The sequence below is a fragment of the Aquarana catesbeiana genome, linkage group LG13 (assembly GCF_042186555.1).
Source record: "Aquarana catesbeiana isolate 2022-GZ linkage group LG13, ASM4218655v1, whole genome shotgun sequence".
Classification (NCBI taxonomy): Eukaryota; Metazoa; Chordata; class Amphibia; order Anura; family Ranidae; genus Aquarana; species Aquarana catesbeiana.
In genome coordinates, this window is record NC_133336.1 from 173,900,654 (window position 1) to 173,916,006 (window position 15,353).

The window sequence follows — 15,353 nt, forward strand, 5'->3', positions numbered from 1 at the left end:
CCCCGCATAAACCATCGCCTGTGGAAGGGAATTCCACATCCTTGCCACTCTCACAGTAAAGAACCCTCTATGCATTTTAAGGTTAAACCTCTTTCTTCTAATTTTAGTGAGTGGCCACGTGTCTTATTAAACTCCGTTCCACGAAAAAAGTTTTATCCCTATTGTGGGGTCACCAGTATGGTATTTGTAAATTGAAATCATATCCCCTCTCAAGCGTCTCTTCTCCAGAGAGAATAAGTTCAGTGCTCACAACCTTTCTTCATAACTAATATTCTCCAGACCCTTTATTAGATTTGTTGCCCTTCTTTGTACTCGCTCCATTTCCAGTACATCCTACCTGAGGACTGGTGCCAGAACTGGACAGCGTACTTTAGGACCAGAGTCTTGTAGAGCGGGAGAATTATCATTTTATCTCTGGAATTAATCCCCTTTTTAATGCATGCCAATATTCTGTTTACTTTGTTAGGCTCAGCAATGACTGCTGTTATCATCTACTAGGACCCCCAGGTCCTTTTCCATCCTAGATTCCGCCAGAGGTTCAGTGAGTAGATTGCATTCATATTTTTGCCACCCAAATGCATTATTTTACATTTTTCTACATTAAACCTCATTTGCCATGTAGTTACCCACCCCATTAATTTGTTCAGATCTTCTTTCAAGGTTTCCACATCCTGCTGAGAAGTTATTGCCTTGCTTAGCTTAGTGTCGTCTGCAAATACAGAGATTGAGCTGTTTACCCCATCCTCCAGGTCATTTATGAACAAATTAAGCAGGATTGGTCCCAGCACAGAACCCTGGGGGACCCCACTTCCCACCCCGACCATTGCGAGTATTTAACATTTATCACCACCCTCTGAACTCGCCCTTGTAGCTAGTTTTCAATCTGTGTACTCACCCTATGGTCCATACCAACAGACATTACTTTGTTCAGTAAACATTTATGGGGAACTGTGTCAAATGCTTTTGCAAAATCCAGATACATCACGTCTACGGGCCTTCCTTAATCTAGATGGCAGCTCACCTCCTCATAGAATGTTAATAGATTAATTCACTGAGGTCCCTTGAAGTTTCCCGCTGGCTTTGGGAAAAGCAATTTCTGTAATGCCCTTAGGACTTCAGTGAGTAATTGAGGGCTGATGCCAGACTTGGGGTGCTCAGCCCGAAAATGTCCACCCTCACTGCACCCATAACATCTCTTCTCTCACCCTTGGTACAGTTTTTGTTCATTTTGATGAGTTCCTTGTTTCAGAGCCTTCGCTTGGGCCTCCATCACTCGCATCAGAGCATGATACGTTTGAGTTTGGGCCTGGGCTACCTGGGCCATCAATTCGGTGGGTCCGAGTTCCGCCACAGGTTTGTTGATGTCAGGAAGGGCCGGCGCCACTGGTTCAGACTCAGTTCCACTATCTTCATCGGATAAGTCCATTTCTGCATGAACAGCTCGAGCCACCACTTTCTTTGTTCCCAGCAATAGAGTTCAATTATATCTTATTAGCTTCATTTTAGTTTGGTCATTCTAAAATAACGTGTAATTGTCCAGGGTGATCTGAAAAAAAATGGAAGTATCCCTGAGATATTTCATCCTTACAGCCTGGGTTCTAGTAGCCATCTAAACCTTTGCTACAAATGGTGGGATACAGATGTCTTCTTATGAGAGAGGTCCTCCCCTACAGCAGTATTGTAGGCAGGTGCAGTCTACTTTCTCACTGCAGATGCTGCTCATCCACAGCGGAAATGCAGATGGAGGAAGTCAGGCAGTTCTTATATAAATTCCTTGGTCACAGAGATGCAGCTATCCAATTGGATGCTGGCATCCCATGTGACTTTGGTGGCCATCTTGGGTCAGACAGTCTATTTAACACCCTGGCTCCCAGGTTTGGCATGCATTTTGCGAGTGGCTAGAGTAGGAACAGAACACCCATATGTCATTAACACTGCTTAATGTCAGGGAAAGGTTACAGAGGAGTAGGAAAAAAGTGCAGGGACACGCCATACTTCTAGGAAGCCTTCCCGTTTGGGTGCAGGCCAGGCTGCATTCCACTCCTCAAGAAAGATGCGGTCGGCACCTCTGGTCCATTACTCTATTGCCACTTTGCTGTTACAACTTGTGAGTGCTCCCGGTTGGGTTGCCTTCCCACTGGACCTGTTTGTATTGTTGGACTTCTGTTACAATATACACTTGTTACTGCACCTGGACTTTATGTGTTTCACCTGCCGCACCTCCCCATACTGTGGCCCCTGGTCTAGATGAAAGAGCAATAAGAGGCCCTTCTGGAAGTCAGAAAAAAACTTTAGTAAAGGGACAGATCATAGGCCTGTTGTCTGTGTGTTGAAAAGCTTGTAGACCCTGGTGAAGGAGCAAGGAACAAACAACCTGTCACTTGTTAAGGATCCAAGAAGAGGTGCTGGATCCAACTCTTTATCCGATAGGTGAAGGATCTTAGTAAAAACTAGATAGTCCAGGTTTGGCAGCTCTCAATAAAACAAGTGCAGCACCCTCTACCAATAGGTAGGTGCTAGTAATAGGATTTTTACTAAATAGATTGTCAGCTAAGGTAAATTAAGGCAGGCCTATGCTGCAAGCTGGGCCTGTCTGTTTTGATCTGGGGGCTGGGAGTGGTTAGAGTAGCAGTGGTTGTGACCACCTGTGCTCTAGTTCTGAGGTGCCTCCCTGCTTCCAGGAAGAATGTTCTGGAAGAGGGACAGGCAGCTCATGTGGGAGCCCTGACCAATCCTCAACTGGTATTGGCAGGGGGCGGACCTCCTATATAAGCTGAGGTAACATGCCACTGGGGGGAGTTGTTGGCTGGGTGAAGTAGAGAATGGAATACTAGGCAGTAGCAGGAGGCACCCCCATCTAAGGGGGGGTATGCCGATCGCAGGAGGAGGCCCAGGGGGAGATGTGAAGGAACTTTGCTTTTACACAGTCATTGGCAATGTCCTTATCATCACACGGTTGTTGACAAGGAATTCCTGAAGCAGAAGGGCAGGTGAAGCTGTCGGAATGTATGGTCCGGTCAAGTTCTCCATTAAGGTCTCAGGGCAGAGAAAGGTCGGTGAGTGTACCACAGTGGAGGGCTGGATGTGGCAGGAAGTCTGAGGGAACTTTGGTTTTACACGGTCATTAGCAAAGTTTTCATCATTACACGGTCAATGATGAGGAGTCCTGGATCTGAGGAGAGACTGTGGGGATATGTGTCAAATCGATGTGGCCTGAGGGCACATGATTTGCAACCTGGGCTGGCTGGGAACAGTAGTCCACCGTCCTAATAAAACTAATAGGCCCCTGTGAGAGGTGCTGCAGGCCTCTGGCCTAGTAGCAGCAAGCAATCAGAGCCAGCTTTAAAGAACTATTCAGAGTGGGTCCTTTTTGCTTACAGAAGAAGATGTGACATTACTTTACTTTAGGATATGCTTTGTGCAGGAGGAGAACTACAGGATAAGTGTTGTGCAGGAGGAGAGGAGTTCTGGGAACATCACCCTTACACAGTCAAGAGTGGTGTCCTCATCCTTACACGGTAATGGGCGAGGAAGTCCTGGAAGCAATAGTCTGCGGGAGTTATGCAGAGGAGGAGCAACAGTCTGCATGGTGATGCAGAAAAAAGATCATAGCAATTAAATATGCACATCATCTCTTCTGTGAAATCTTTAAAATATGATGGCAAAAATGAACTATCCTATGGGCATCCCATATACCCTGTTCCCCAACCAAGTTGTAAACCCCAATAAACAAAAAACAAAACCAGCAAAAGACTGTTCATTGTCTCTGCAAGTGATATATGGGAGTCTGGCAGCAGGGTGAATTGGTGGATGTTTGTTACTAGTGGCAACTACACCGCTACACAAGGGTCCATCCCCCCAGAGTTTTGGGTCACCCGGCTTCAGAAGTCTATAGTTGAGCCAGAGGGCACATGTTTAGAGTCCAGAAATTTGATTTTATAGATTCCCCAAATGGGAAAAAGACACCAAATGACTTCCAATGCATTTCAAGGGCCAAACAACCCTTCTTCATCATGGCTTAGCAAATAATGCGCTCAAAGCTGAGAAACTTTGTCAGTCAATCAGAACTAGGATAAATAGTAAGTATGTACCTGAGCTTATAAGGATGACAGATTTAGCTTGGGACACCATGGACAAAAGCCTCGCCTTCCATGACCAGTTTATTGTCCATAATGTTACAAAGCCTAGTTTTAGTAAAGTGTGTGAAATATCAGTAATCCAGCTGTGCATGCTGATTTAAATAGCTAAAGGAATATTTGACTTTCTGAGAAACCAGTGTCTGCAATCTCCTTCAGAGCTAAGCAAAATATAATCTCTCTTCAGACCTTTCAATGCATATGACTGCAGCATTCCTCTTAATCACAGTGTTCTTCTAATTTCCATCCCCCTGATGGATAGTAAATACAGTGTGCTGATACATCCTGACATCAGTTTATCCCTCCGTATTCTGATCACCCCACGCTAAATCCAATATGTAATTATACTGTACATCCATGGTCTAGGAAAAAAAAAATATTCATCCACTGAAGGGAGAGATGGGATTGGTGCATGAGGTTCCCACGGCAACAATCAATAGTTGAAAGGTTAGAGAGATGTCATCTTCTGATGCCTTTTGGTCCCGCAAGCCATTATTCAAAGCTGCAAAAGAGGGGAGGTCAGCTGAGGTACAGAGCAATTACACAGCGTAATTGCAAGACCGATGATTTCCTGCTGGTCCAGAATGGATATTTATGAAGGAAAAACAAATGTAGCCATGTCTATAAATGTCACAATAATAACAGGATTTCTCAATGTCTAAAAGGAAATTATGAATGAAATGTCGCAGATGGTTCTATGGGTGGTGCTGTCCTTAGGAAAACGTTTATGGCACTCGGGACTATAATACTGATATATACCCTGACACCATCCCTTGAGGCCTCTTATAGGCACTTTAAGTCAAAATAGACAGATTGTGCCGTTTTCTACAGCAATGGAGTAAATAAAAATCGGTTTGGCCTGTTCCCTGAGGATTCTGGGTAATTCACAGCAGGTGGTAACACTAAGCAGTTTATATACTGAGCATTATAATGATTTACTGTGGAACAGAACATATTGCATTTGTTTTAAGTTTTTTTTTACATACAGGTCCATGGGAAATCTAAAAACACAACTTTTGTACATGGTTAATATCGATCTATAGAACATGACTGTATCATGGAAATAACAGAAAACAAATACAGATGCTTTTATATTATATCTTGTTAAAAAAAAATAATTGTATTATACTATGTTAAAAATGTGTGTGTGTGTGTGTGTGTGTGTATGAATGTATATAATATAATACATGCATGCACACACATTTTTTAACAGGATATGTTATTAAAACTCTTATGCCGCGTACACACGATCGGAAATGTCGCCAGCAAAAGTCCGATGTGATGTTTTGGTCAGAAAATGCGACCGTGTGTATGCGGGTTCTCGATTTTTCGATCGGAAAAAGTTCCGATCCAAAACTCCGATCGTCTGTACAAATCCCGACGCACAAAATTCCTACGCATGCTCGAAAACAATTCGACGCATGCTCGGAAGCATTGAACTTCATTTTCTCGGCTCGTCGTAGTGTTGTACATCACTGCGTTCTTGACGGTCGAAAGTTCATAGATCTTTTGTGTGACTGTGTGTATGAAACCCGAGCTTCAGCGGAATTCCGTCGGAAAAACCATTCAAGTGTTTTCCGACGGAAAATCCGCTTGTGTGTACGGGGCATTAGGTTCCATGCACACTGAAGCTCATAAACGGCCATTTTTGGGAGTTTGGGCATTTTTTTTAACAGCCCATAAACTCCCCTCTATGTTATCCTATGTGTCCATGCACACATGGACGTTTTTGGATGTTTATCAGCAGTGGAGTTTATGGGCTGTTTACTGAACGCCATAAAATCGTGTTCAGGAGTCGTTTTTCTGACCACAAAAATCGCCAAACGCTCATAAACGCTGATAAATGCTCAAAAACGTGGCTTACCAGCGTTTTTAAAGTTTTTGATCCATTGGAAAACGTGGAAAAACGCTAGAAAACGCTAATAAACGCTATTGCAAAAATGGTAAAAAAACTTTGAAAGACTCACTGCAAAGCTACTGGCATTTTTATAAAGTTATTTTAACATCCAGTGTGCATGGAGCCTTAGATATAGGAAACATCTTTATCTGTTCCACAAGCTGTTTCTTTTCTTAATTCTGTCTTTTCCTTTTCTGGGTTTCCCCAGTTCAATACACTATTATATACTCTGCACTGCACTATATACCCTACACTGTATTATACAGTATATACTACACTGACTGCTCTATATATTTTCCACTGTATTATATATACTACACGGACTGCACTATATACTCTGAACTGTATTATATAAACGACACTATATACTCTAAACTGTAATATACATATATATATATATATATATTATATATAATATATATATATATATATATATATATATATATATATATATATATATATATATATACTACACTGACTGAACTTGTGTTCGACTCGAACATCGGGACCATCCCTACTGCCCGCATTTAAAAAAACGAGCTATTTAATGATATATTAATGATTACAGTACTGCATAATGTCTCGCATGTCACAAGAGACCCACCACTATATACAAAATAATGATTGTGCGGGAAGCAGAGTAGGAGTTTTTTTTTCATGTAAGTTACCACAGCAAGCACAAAGTTATTGAGGTGACATCTGTTCCCCGATGATGCCTTCTGGAAGGAATGGCTCATGAATATATAATCATCTTCCTGCTGAATGATGATGAGGTTATCTGAAAACTCTCATGTTTGCTTTATAACAACAAATCGCCCCTGTATGGAAAACACAATTGAAGGCTCATTAAAAAAAACTGAGACTTTGTAAAAGCTGGTAGCTCAGGGCAACTCATGTAGCAGTTCAATTAAGGTGACAACCAGTCCACAGGTGTAAGTCCAGCATCTGCGATCTTAATCTGAAATAAGAGAGCGAATGAGTCCACGGGGACAGGAGCAATGGCCTGTGTTACCTACAGCCATTGGAAAGGCAGTGACATATGGTATATCCTAAAAAAATATGTGGAAGAACTCTAAACCTTTTTGCCAAGAGTGGCAACAATTGGTAGTTTATCCTGCTTTTTTAGTGTTTTGTCACGTTAAAATTATGTTTGCAAAGTACAGTGCTCCATCCCTCACTCTTGCAAAATGGTGCTCCATCCCTCTCCTGTGCTAGACGGTGCTCTTCCCTTGAAGGAAGGTGCTGCAGCCCTCTTCCATTACAGGATGGTGCTACAGCCCTCTTCCATTACAGGATGGTGCTGCAGGCCAGTGCTGGGACAAGGCCATTTGGTGCCCAGGGCGAAGATGGCAAACTGCGCCCCCCCCCCCCCCCGGTTTTAATAAAGAATCAATGTCGTCATTGCAGAGCATTGCACAATATTGCGGGGTATCGCAGAGTATTGCACAGTGTTGTGGGGTATTGCAGAGTATTGCACAGTATTGTGGGGGTATTGCAGAGTATTGCACAGTTTTTGCGGGGTATTGCAGAGTATTGCACAGTATTGTGGAGTATTGCAGAGTATTGCGCAGTATTGCACAGTATTATGGGGTATTGCAGAGTATTGCACAGTATTGTGGGGTATTGCAGAGTATTGCACAGTATTGTGGGGTATTGCAGAGTATTTCAGGGTATTGCAGAGTATTGTACAGTATTGTGGGGTATTGCAGAGTATTGGGGGCTATTGCAGAGTATTGTACAGTATTGGGGGCTATTGCAGAGTATTGCAAAGTATTGCAGGGTATTGCAGAGTACTGTGGGGTATTGCAGAGTATGGCACAGTGTTGCGGGGTATTGCAGAGTATTTCGGGGTATTGCAGAGCATTGCAGAGTATTGCACAGTATTGTGGGGCATTGCAGAGTATTGCACAGTATTGTGGGGTATTGCAGAGTATTGCGGGGGTATTACAGAGTATTGCACAGTATTGCGGGGGTATTGCAGAGTATTGCACAGTATTGTGGAGCATTGCAGAGTATTGCACAGTATTGTGGAGCATTGCAGAGTATTGCACAGTATTGTGGAGCATTGCAGAGTATTGCACAGTGTTGTGGGGTATTGCACAGTATTGCACAGTATTGTGGAGTATTGCAGAGTATTGTGGGGGTATTGCAGAGTATTGCACAGTGTTGTGGGGTATTGCAGAGTATTGCACAGTATTGTGGGGTATTGCAGAGTATTGCACAGTATTGTGGGGTATTGCAGAGTATTGCACAGTATTGTGGGGTATTCAGCAGTGGTGGTCACTGGTCATTAACCTCGCCTCAGCCTCCTCCCCTCCCCCCAATCCAGCCATTTATTAATCTGTTTTTTAGTGTTTACTTACACAAGTTCAGACTCAGAAGTTATGAGTCTGAACTTGTGTAAGTAAACACTAAAAAACAGATTAATAAATGTCTGGATTGGGGGGAGGGGAGGAGGCGAGGTTAATGACCAGTGACCACCACTGCTAAATATCTGAGTCAGAACACTGGCACTGCGCTCTTCTACCTTCCAGATTGAATCCAGCCAGGCAGCAGCTCCTCAGCTCGGCTCCGCTTGAGACAGACAGCGCGCCGACACGACACAGCTCAGCTCTCAGCTCCCGCCTCCCTGCGCTCCTCTCTGCGTCCTCCCACCTCGCCTCCGTCCGTGAGTGACGTCACGGCGCTGGCAGAGACAACGGGACTCCTCCGTAGGGGAGTAAAAGTGTAGTTGTGTGCTGAGGGAAGGGAAGGGAGGATCATGCAGGAGCGCACAGCTGCGCCCCCCCCCTATACCAAATGGTACCGCCCAGGGCACGTGCCCTCTCCGCCCCTGCCTTGTACCGGCCCTGCTGCAGGCCTCTTCCCTTACAGGATGGTGCTACAGCCCTCTTCCATTACAGGAAGGTGCTGCAACCCTCTTCCCTTACAGGAAGGTGCTGCAGCCCTCTTCCCCTACAGAACGGTGCTGCAGGCCTCTTCCCTTACAGGATGGTGCTGCACGCCTCTTCCATTACAGGAAGGTGCTGCAGCCCTCATCCCTTACAGGACAGCGCTGCAGCCCTCTTTCCTTACAGGACGGCGCTGCAGCCCTCTTCCCTTACAGGACAGCCCTGCAGCCCTCTTCCTTTACAGGAAGGTGCTGCAGCCCTCTTCCCTTACAGGATGGTGCTGCAGCCCTCTTCCCATACAGGATGGTGCTGAAGGCCTCTTCCTTTACAGGTGCTGCGCCCTCTTCCCATACAGGATGGTGCTGCAGCCCTCTTCCTTTACAGGTGCTGCAGCCCTCTTCCCTTACAGGTGCTGCAGCCCTCTTCCTTTACAGGTGCTGCAGCCTTCTTCCCTTACTGGATGGTGCTGCAGCTCTCTACCCTTACAGAAGCACAAAGAGAGAGAGGCGCCTCTAGGTGTAGACCTAAAAATCAATTTATTCATAAATCTCGTGTTAATCACACTCACATTTAGGAAGTCATCAAGGAGGCATGCAAATGTGGGATATCCATCATAAAAGTAGCATCAGATCGGTCACGGAACTCCTGCCTGCCTGCTGAATGCTCTGCCTGCGTGTGGAGGGACACCGCTAGAATGTTATGCCGGCGAGGAGGAATTACTTCACTGGCAAGCAACGCGTTTCCTGGGCATATGGGCTGCAATGACGTGACAGCCGCGCCCCTTCGTCAAGCACGAGCTTGACAAAGGGGTGCGGCTGTCACATCATTGCAGCTCGTATGCCCAGGAAACGCGTCGCTTGCCAATGACGTCATTCCTCCTCGCCCGCTATCCATCTGCGCTCCAAGCCTCATTCTAGTTCTTCGCTGTCACCGCGGCCAACATAACATTCTAGCGGTGTCCCTCCACACGCAGGCAGAGCATTCAGCAGACAGGCAGGAGTTCCGTGACCAATCTGATGATACTTTTATGATGGATATCCCACATTTGCATGCCTCCTTGATGACTTCCTAAATGTGAGTGTGATTAACAGGAGATTTATGAATAAATTGTTTTTTAAGTCTACACCTAGAGGCGCCTCTCTCTCTTTGTACTTCTCCTCAGGACTTTGGAAACCGGTTTAAGTTCCCATTGAAGGCAGCCCTGTATGTGGACCCACTGTCCTGGTTTTGGACCTCTGGACTTTTTTTTCCCATATATACATGGTTTTAATACTATAGTAATATATACCCATTATTGTGGCTCTTTCATGCACCTGTCTTTGAATGTATTCTTATATTCCGAGATATTTTAAAGTTTTTAATGTTTTTATTCAGACACATATATGTTTTTTCTTTCATATATAGCAGTCTGTGGGTTAGAGTTGTTTTTTGCTGCTTTTTCCAGTTTACTGTGCTTACACTTGCATATTAATACTCTACCTTTACAGGAAGGTGCTGCAGCCCTCTTCCCTTACAGGATGGGGATGCAGCCAAAAGCATGTTCGATTTGTGAGTGCACCCCTCTTTTCCAGTTTGCCGTTTGCAAACTTTCCGAGGTTGTTCTTAAAATTGTTCAAAATTTTTCATTTTTGTACAAAAATTGTGCATGTTTAGTATTTCACTTGGATAACAAGTACAAATAGATATGTTTCTCAAGTTTATTTGGGTCCTGGCAGTTTTGTTTGTTGCATTTTTGCAGGGGTGATATTTAAATATGTGTATATGTATTGGAAAACTAGCTAAAAAGCTCCCAAAAATGGAATTGAAAAAAAATAACGTACACATTTTAGTACACCAGTTCTTTATAAATAGGCCCCGCATTCTTCCCCATTTTGACTCACATTTGGACAAAATTGAGCCCATTCAACTGCATCCGTTTCCTACTACTGTATATACTACTATAGATATGACATCTGCTGTTTAAAGTAGAACTATGGCCTCCTGTGGGATAGGGGCAGAGCTGGGGATGGGAATAATAGCAGCAAGTTAGGTGTGTCACACAGAGGGATGGTCTTAAAGGGGTAACATTTAATACCACCTGAGCCTATTTTGCTCTGGGTCAAGAATGTAGTTCCAGGTGTACACTGCAGGTCACCATCACAATGTAAAAGTTTCCAACATGGATCACCCAGCACAACATTATTAAATCTGGGAAGAAACATTGGACACATTCTTCAGTTCCTTACCTCCTCTTCTGGAGTCCCTCATAAGTGCTGCCCACTCCACTTTCCTCTTGGTGCCCCCTCAGCAAGCCAATGCGCTGAGGGGGCACCTGTGCAGGTGCACTCCTGAACTGAGTAGTGTGCGTCCATAGACACACACAACACTGGTAAGCCCCGCCAGACAGACAGGTGGGCCCGAAGCAAAAGCAAAAATAAGCGAAGGGCATGCATGCTGGGTGAAGAGGGGAAAGAGGGAGGTAAATGGTTAAGGCATGGTGGGTTTGATTATATACGACCTGCTTGTTGGGAAGCAATGGGTCCAGGAGGGGCTTTGGGCACGCACAGGAAGAGGTGAAGAACCAGATACCTCAATCGGTGGTCATCGGACAGAGGGAGAACTGTCCGCCCACCCTACATGTTTTGGTTTGGTTTGAGGTTTTGTATTCACAGCAGCCTGATGGTTGTGGTCTTTTGAAGGCGGTGAGAAAACAGTGATAGTCTAATGGTTAGGGAGCCATCTGTGGTATGGCGTCCACGGGTGCATTCTAGTTAATGATGGGTTAACTGGGGACATAGAGGTCTCTGCGGATAGTTTGGTTATTGTCTCTGAGTTGGTATGTTGCGGCTGGGGGCCTATTGTTTCCGCAGATAAAATGAACCAGTTTTTGGTGTACCTCCTACAAAGATCATTTACCTGAATACATATATTTCTGTTTCAAAGGAATTGTTTTTTGTTTCTATTGTTACAAGTTAATAGAAGGCTGCTATGAATCGCAGGCTAGGCATGCAGTTAACCCTTTGATCTCCCCTTATGTTAACCCCTTCCCAGCCAGTGTCATTAGTAAAGTGACAGTGCATATTTTTTAGCACTGATCACTGTAATACTGTCACTGGTCTCCAAAAAGTGGCAAAGTGGCAGGTTTTGTCCGCCGCTATATTGCAGTCCCACTATAAAAAAATTTAAATAAATTAATAAAAATATCCCATAGTTTTGTAGACAACTTTTGCGCAAAATATATACTCTTATTGGGATTTTTTTTTTTTACCAAAAATAGGTAGCAGAATACATATTGGCCTAAATTGATGAACAAATTAGATTTTTTCCATTTTTGTATTGGATGTGTTTTATAGCAGAAAGTAAAAAAATATTGTTTTTTTTTTTTTTTTTTTTCAAAATTGTTGTTCTTTTTTGTTTATAGTGCAAAAAATAAAAACCGCAGAGGTGATCAAATATCACCAAAATAAATTTAAAGGATATAAATTTTATTTGGGTACAGTATCACACGGCCGCGCAATTGTCAGTTAAAATAACGCAGTGCTGTATTGCAAGAAATGGTCTGGTCATGAAGGGGGGGTAAATCTTTCGGAGGTCAAGTGGTTGATAAGACACCAGAGGCCTCATCTGCCCTCCATTAAAGCTAATGGAGCCTGTCACATTGAGGACATTAAAAGTCCCCTATGTGATATAATTGCTTTGTGATTATAAATAAAGTTTTAATGAAAATGCATACAAAAAATTAAGTTACACCCAAGCCTTTAACCCCCCCCCCCCCCCCCCCAAAAAAAAAAAAATGTTTTTTTTTGAGCCCGCTCCACCCTTATATACACATGTAAATGCACCTGTTAGGGGCACCTACAAAATATGTTGCTTATGATATACATGTTACAAAATGTCAAACACTTCGGAGTGAGGTCAATAACTTTAGGGACAGTTTTTAATAGTTAACTCTAAAGTGGTAACCTGTAGGGGTTTTTAGAGTGTTCCCTATGGAAAATGTATGGTACCAAAGTTGTCATTTTACAGGCACACACCATTTTAAACTTTGACATGTTGGGTATGTTTTATATTTTACCAAAAATTGGGTAATCTGTTTTTTTTTTTTTGCCAAGCCAGACCAATGTAAATTTGCAAAAATGATAACTGCACTTTAAGTTGGATCGTTGGTGGAATGGGTTTTTTTAAATATGCTCCCCTAAGTCACAATAATAAAACAGTCTTTCAGAGTACAGATCCTGACCATTAAACAATCGTAATAGAAATGTGATCAACAGCATGAAGTCCACATAAACATAATTAAAATGCAGAATGAAAACCATTAACATGAAATAAAAATCAAGTTACTAGACAAATTAAACATACATACGATTAATAAATAGTCTACAGGGAAATTAGTCACAATGATGAGAGGGATGCTAGTGTGTAACATTAATTAACAGAACATTTCTTTATTCACCTTTATTCTTGACAAATGACCTTACGAATTAGGCAGAAACACAAACATGGGTAATCATCACCACCACATTATCTTCAATAGAAAACACACATTTCTTCTTCGACTGACTATCACGTAGGTCACACAAGAGGATGATGTACTCATTAAAACACCTGGAGCTGCTAGCAGTCAGCCAAAGTAATATGCTGATAAGAGGAAATATGTTATACCTGCCAGGGAGTTCATTTTAAAAGTACACCTGTCAGTAGTTTTGATTGTCCTAAACTGGTCCCTGGGCTAAAATATAGGCAACTATTGGTACCTAGAATCACTGTTGGTTGTTTCCTTCAGGGCCCCGGAAGCCTCGCCTATTCATATATTATCAGTTACCAGCACTGTTCAAAGCCAGCACTATCCCATGCCTTCTTAATAGCTAGTAAGGATTCCCATTGGTCGGGGGTGGGGCTTCCAGGGTCCTTGTGAAAACATCTACATCAACCTTTCTCAACCAAGGTTCCATGTAACCTTTGGGTTCCCTCAGAAATCTGGGGGTTGAGGCTTCCAGGGTGCTTGTGGAAACATCTAGACAAGACTTTCTCAACCTGGGTTCCTCCAAATGCCTGGAGTTGGAGCTTACAGGGTGCTTGTGAAAACATCTAGCTGAATCTTTCTCAACCAGGGTTCCATTGAAACCTTGGGTTCCTCTAGAGATTGAGGGTCCTTTCAGCAATGGCAATTTTTTGTCTTTCATGTAAGTAACCACTAACTCAATGATCTTTTCAGATATCTGTAAGAGGAACAATTCTTTATACATGGATTGCTTGACTGAATACGTACCGTATGTGTATATTACTTATGCTTACATTGTTAATTATGCCAGTGTATTTGATAAAATGTTTTATGGACTTTTGTCCACATGAAATGGCAGACAAAAGTCCATAATCTTTTATACAGTACTTCCATATACCTCCAAGCAGTGTCCAATCCTCTTTCTCTAATCCTCTTTTTCTGTGTACAGTTAGAGTAGGTACAGGTGTGTAGAGTTAAATTGGTAATTTGAATGTGTTTAATTTAATTACTTTCCCCTTTCCTGGCTACCCCTACCTCTACGATTAAGCCCAATAGGGAGTAGAAGACTATGCAAGAAACCAGTTTGTCACACAGTACTCACCCCATTGAGGGCATTGAGGATGGATTAACTTCCTAATTCCATGTCCACCTGGATGCTGACTGAGGATATTCACATCTATTGAGCACCATTGTTCAGACACAGGATACCCATGCAAGGCTGGTTCATATTCAGTTTCTGGTGAGTGCACAATATACTGGTGGCGGGTATTCACTGCAGATTTTTACTACATCGTGCAGAGTGGTGGATTTTTTTCCCTTAAAGAGGAGGTTTAAGTTCTATTGTGGGTCACCATATGTCCTGACACCATGTATATCTGGTTAAAGAACTATTTAAAGTGATTCACCCAGCGTATCCACAAGAAATCTTTTTTCACTAATTGTCGACTGCTTTTTTTGTATTTTGATTTTTGGACATTCACATATTATACGTTTTCTAGTGCTGCACTGTTATATCTTTTACCCTAGAAACATTGCACAGCTTTAGTATGCCTACGGTAAAGTGCCCCAACTGAGGCAGCAGAAGTTAACATCAAGGAACTGTTCAGACCTTGTGGCCTACTTGGGGGCAGAACTGGATTGCTGGTAGCATTACAAACTCTCAGGCCTAAGCCTAGCCCATCTTGACTGAGAGCCCCAAAGTAAACTAGCCTGCCATACTTATTGTTAGCCTCGCAGTCAGAGAACTATTGTTTATTGTTAACTGTATTGTATTTGTATTGCACTTTTTTTTTCATGTGTTGACACTGAGCTACTGATTTGCTGTGTTACCTTTTCACTTTGGTCTGCCAATACAATCTGCTTATTTTCTAATGGTCAGTGTGTGCCATTCTTGAGTGACCTCTGGGAGATCCCAGCCAAGGTATTCTGGTCCTGCCAATAGGAGT